Genomic DNA, 5791 nt, shown 5'->3' with positions numbered 1-5791 from the left:
TTTCAATGAAATTGTTTGATGCTTTAATAGATGCATAGACATGGCCAGCGCCGAGCATGAAACAAGCGGTACGACCCCTCTTTCTTTCTCTGTCCATCTTTCAGTCACCAGCCCTCGTTACTCAGGTAGAATATTTATCTCTCTTACTCTTTTAGATGGATTGAGATTTGGATGACAACATTTGCATTTGGAGCTCTCTTTGACATTAAGCGCCTGATTTTACTTCACATTAGTGCATGAACTTCTTAATCTTGACTTTGTTTGCTTTAATTTTAAATGGGTTTGCTTTGATTATTAATGGGTTTAGGGATTTTTTTTCTTGGTCCTATATTCTGTTTGTACAATTTCACTCTACTTTGATCTTGGGAAGGAAATGCTTGGTTTGGTAACAGTTGTAAGGAAATGGTGGGAGAGAATCTGAACCAAATAGTTGAGGTTACATGGCAAGTACTATTTATAATATGCCATTTTGGTAGGAATATCCACAAAAGTTCATTGATGGAAAATAGGGTACTGTTCTAAAACAAACTTGATAGCTGCCTTAAGAAGTTCTGTGCCATTTTCAGTTTAAATCTTCTAAATAGACTCAATTGAGGATAATCAAATTACCAATTAGAGGTTTCTTTCTAAATGGTCGTAAAAATCAATATAGTAATATAAAAGTTCACGTTGATTGAATCAATTTAGAGCAAAATGAGTTTTTGGATTGTTTTGTATAAAAAAATATCACATATGAGCATTCCGCTTAGCTTGAAAAAGGGAGAAACTCCACTCTGTGCATATGGCCTAACCTCTTATGCCAAAGTGACACATTATGTTTCATAGGTAAATCAACACCATCTAAGCTCCAAACTAAAACAGAAAAGAACTATGATGACTAAAAAACTTTTTATGATTGAAATGAAGACTCAATAAATCTATAGAGTCTACAGGGAATGATAAAGATGATGATGTCCCTATTAAAAGGGATAATTTTCATACCTCAAACTGAAGACAAATGTCGTCCCATTCTAATCTTCTTCCGACCAAATAGTTAGGATAGGAACACCATACATGTATCTAGAATAATTCAACTCATTAGTTTTTTCCTGGGGCTATGTGTATAATTCAGAGACTGGTTTTGTCTCTCTAAATTACAATATATGAGATGAGTATTATCTACTCTTGCTCTGTTTCATTAAAATTGCATGATTTTGTTGTTTTGCTTAAGTATGTGGTTATTACCATAAAGTGCGTTTCCTGCAAAAAAAATACCTGGACACTAGCCTGTTTGCTAGGTACAATCAAATCAATATGCCTACCAATGACCTGTTTGTGCTATGGTGTATGGTCAACAAGAAGCGGATCAATGTGGGGTTTTGGCTTGGGCTACATTTGGCCAGGCAAGAACAAAGAAGCTCGAGTTACATTTTGTGTGGGCCTCCGATAACTAAGTTGTCTAGGGGGATGGGGATGTTTAATCCTTCAGTGCACATGTTGATGGTAGCTTGACGAATGGAGCCATTTGACTGCATGTTCGACGAGCAAACTTGACATTTGAAGAAGACATGGAAAATCATGGGCGATTATCACTAATGAATTTAAGGAGGAGGCAAAGGCTGAGAAGACTGGTAAGAGAAAGATCAGAGAATCAACTCTGAAGAGTAAAGTGTCTACTGAGACCCTGAACCAAAGAGAAGTCTGTTTGATGATGATGTCTTATGCTCAGATGCTGCCAACTTGTCTATGCACCGGGTACTGGAATATTTGGATAAGCTAAGTGAGCAAATAAAGGCTATAGAGGAAATTTATGCATATCAAAAGGCTGAGCCCAAGCTGTTGATAGAGGAGAAGGCAACCCCTCATGTTGAAAACACTGAAAGCTATAGCCGTAGCCCCTCTTTTGAACTTGTACTGAAAAAGACACACGCACAATCCAGTCATGCACCTGAAATGTTAGGGAAGATAACAACTCTCCTCACTAACTAAACAAATGAATTGAAATCCATGCCTGACCAATCTCTATCTCCTCTTGTAATGTCTCTAACTCTACTCTCTTTGATTGCATATGCAGAACATGGTATATACTCTCTATCTTTTGTTATCTTTAGTACTGAGGACAATGCTGATCTTATTTTGGGGGTGTTTCAGCATGCAAAATGCAGCTGTTTTCATTCAAACTTTTGTTGTTTTGTTGAACACCTTAAACATTGTGTGATTATGGTTGATGTTTATTTTGGGGGGTCCTCTAGTTTTGGACCCTCCTGAATTGATTTTGTTTAATCACATGGTACTTTGGAAGCCTATTTTGGGGTCCCCTGGTTTTGGACCCGTAGTGCAGATCAACAAAATAGCTTTAACACTTATTTTGGGGTCCCCCTAAAGTTCACCTTCTTTTTTGAAATTGTGATTGTCCTCGAAAGATGTTGTCTTGAAACACTTTATGTCACACCTGTGTAAATTACCACATACTTTGTTACCACTTGTGCCAACCTAACCACCACCATGTTCCACTTCAAAGTTACAGAGCTTAAGGTAAATGTTTAAGGTATCCTATAGGTTTGAGTTAAATCTAGTCATTTAGGATTTCAATGAGTTCAAGTCTAAGAACAGAACTTTAAAGCTTAGTGGCTGCCTAAATCTTTTGAACCCTATGCACCTTGAGATTTGGCTGTGGCTCTGTTTAAACTTTGCACTTAAATGATGTAGGATAAAAACCCATAATCATGTGAGTTTACCATTCGCAATTGCTCTTTTCTTGTTGAGTGGGCATGCATGACGCATTGAGTCCAGAACTTGCCATGGTAGCCCTAACAAAGTTTCTTGCCTGAGTTAAAAAGTCTAATTTTTGAAGGCATATTGCTAAAATTTTCACTTTGGTGATTAATTGAACTTTCTGCTAGAAGAAAAAAAATCGAATCCTCAAAATCCTAGTGTTAATCTTTCAAACATCACCAAATCAAGCCAAAAATCATCTTGCTATCAAAATCTAACAGAACCAAAACCACCTCAAGCCCTTCTAAGAGAACCTCTTTCTCAAGGCAAGTAGCAGAGTTTGGACCGATGTGCAAGCCTATGGCACCTAGTGTCCCCATGTTTTGGCTGATTGTGTGACAAAACACCTCACCCAAACACCAAGTGAGAAGAGTGAAATTCAGTCAGTGAGGATCCAAGGTCTTTGTGCATTGTTAAAACTTAGCTAGGACTTTATTTTATTACGTTGCTTGGAAATAAATTGATTCATCAGTGCCACTTTGAAAATAATGTACATTCGATGCTTAGCTTCTTGACATCCTTCTGTTGATTGGAAGTTTTTCAACACCCAATGGATCCTTATATCAATTTTTGCTGGTAGCTTTGTGATTGAGAAACATATCCATCCATCTCTTACCTTCACCTTTCTTTTTGCTTGAGGACAAGCAAGGTCTATTTTGGGGGTGTTTGATAAGTGCAATTTATACATGTATATTTATGGATTTTAGACTCAAATTAGAACCAAAATGAACCAATTATTATCCATAAAGTCTTATAAATTGCCTTATATGTGCAGGTTGTTCTCTTGTGTGTCTGTTTTTTCTCAAGGTAGAGTCAAAAGCAGTAAAAAAAAAGGAGAGAGAAGGAGAGGTCACATGAGGCATATATTGAGAAATTTGGAGTTTCAAGGCTGATTTAATAAAATCTGAACAATAGTTTGTTTCATGTGTCCTTTGTAGCACATAGAAAGTTGAACAATTGTCTTTTATGAGGAGTTTGTCTGCTTGTGCTATATTTGTCTTTTCGTATAGACTGTTTGTCTTATTCTGAAGGCTGTTTCTGTTTCGTCAGCAGACTGTTCTTAAGTCTTGACATTTTATTTGTTTGTTTTATTAGCTTATTTTTATTATTTTATGGTACTCTATATAATGCTCATTGAATATCTTTTTGCAATTCTTTATGTTTCTATTAATTTAGATTTCCACTGGATATTCTAACTCAATGATTGGTGTGAATCATTGTTATCTAACGTTACAATTCTGATTTTGGCAATTCATAATAAGGAGCAATTTTATTTACCAAACTTTTTGCAATCTAAGAAGCTAATGATATTATAATTTCAGCCAATGAAACCACTGCAAGTTGGACTTAGCAACTCGAGGCCAGGTTTGATAAGTTGCTTTCAAATTTCGGAGATTTTTCAGAGTAAAACAGGTAGTTGGCTTCTCGATTATTGTTATTCTGGCAAAATTATGTTGGCTGGGTGCTATGAAATTGTAGTATGTGCTAGTAGTATGACATTGCACACCAGTTGAGAAACAAGCTTAGTGAGGTTAAGTCTCATTTGCTGGACTTGTTAGATGCATTATTTGATTTTCAACTGTTTGAAACATATCCGATACTAAAACAGTTGGTTTTCACATGGTAGCATGAAACAGTCACCTTAAAGCCAACAGATTCTAATACTCTGTAGTTTCTCTAATTCAGAGGACCTTGCTTCTCCTTTACATGGCTACTGACGGCAAGATAATGCAGGCCCTCTCTTATTAAAATGCTCATTCACTTGGCTTATTTATTCAAAAGGTTAGTGATTGGGAAGTATATACTGCACTGTCATTAAAGTAGTATTATTGTTAATTACATCCACATAGGGAAACTTGAGCTGCATATATTTGATTGCAAATTTTTTTATCTATATGTAAGACATTTTAGGCTTCCAAACATAAATGAAAAGAAAAAATATATATGATAACTGTGTAGATAGTTTTAAATGCAGCAAATGGATATATAGTTTTGACTTCTAATAGAATACCTTTTACAATCAGGTGTTAATATGTGAAAACCTTTGCAATCAGAACCATAGTGAACCTATTAATGGAAGAGCATAGTCTCCGTCCCCTTTGACCTTGGATGCTCACTTGGAGTTGCGACGGAGCTCACGAACTTGACTGGCCCTATTTCTCTTTATCGAGTCACTTTGAAGGATTGGAAAATGCAGTAGCAAATATTTCCACAGGCATAACTTCACATCTTCACATCCTTTATTGGTAATAGTAAACAGGTAGAAATAGAAAGAGGAAAAATACACTGGATGTGGGAAGCTGTATTTCTCTGTTGGCTTTTACTCATGTTGCTAACACCTCAACTCCCTCTTTCCTATAAACATCATCTTTTCGCTGATGTGCACAATTTCTTTGGTATTTAACTCTATTCTTTGGAGATTTCTATACTTTGACTACTTAATAGAATTCTGATTTAATTTGTAGGAGTTCTCAATACTTTGAATGCGATTATACCTTCTTTGCTATATACCTTCAATCTTTGATATGTGATGATTTCCTTGGAAGTTTAATGCTATTTTAATTTGTCTCATAGTGGAATATATTTAATTTAGAGTAGCTCTCTTCAATCCAAAACATTACAAATATTTATAATGAGACCATTTTTAATTATTATAAATATTTTTAATCATTATAAATACTTATAATGAGCGTATTTTTAATCATTACAAATACTTCTAATGAGCGTATTTTTAATCATTACAAATACTTCTAATGAGCGTATCTTTAATCATTATATAGTTTCTAATAAGGGTAAATATCCTCTCACTGTAAGTTACTAATGAGTGGAATTATTCCGCTCATTAATACTTTTAGTAAGAAGGGCTTCCTCAAGGGGAAAATTCCGCTCATTAAAAACCTTTAATGAGTGGAACTAGACTTTTAATGATGGTTTTCCCCATCATTAAATTCCCTTTTTCTTGTAGTGTGAGATATTGAAGAGCACCAGCCAATCTTCTGTATTCGGTTGGGTCATGATAAGCAGAACCAGACGAGAT

The 5791-nt window shown here is 35.4% G+C and overlaps 1 long non-coding RNA gene across 1 annotated transcript; it reads left to right on the top strand.

Moving 5' to 3' along the window:
- Nucleotides 1-203: 203 nt before the first annotated feature.
- On the top strand, nucleotides 204-5200 carry LOC136202286 (uncharacterized). The gene is made up of 3 exons (XR_010674399.1): nucleotides 204-4167; nucleotides 4441-4536; nucleotides 4779-5200. It is a non-coding gene; the product is annotated as an uncharacterized lncRNA (long non-coding RNA).
- The last annotated feature ends 591 nt before the right edge of the window (nucleotides 5201-5791 follow it).

This window comes from Euphorbia lathyris, chromosome 8 (assembly GCF_963576675.1).
Source record: "Euphorbia lathyris chromosome 8, ddEupLath1.1, whole genome shotgun sequence".
NCBI classification, from domain to species: domain Eukaryota; kingdom Viridiplantae; phylum Streptophyta; class Magnoliopsida; order Malpighiales; family Euphorbiaceae; genus Euphorbia; species Euphorbia lathyris.
Note: the sequence above shows the minus strand (reverse complement) of the source record. Positions and strands in the feature narration are given on the sequence as shown.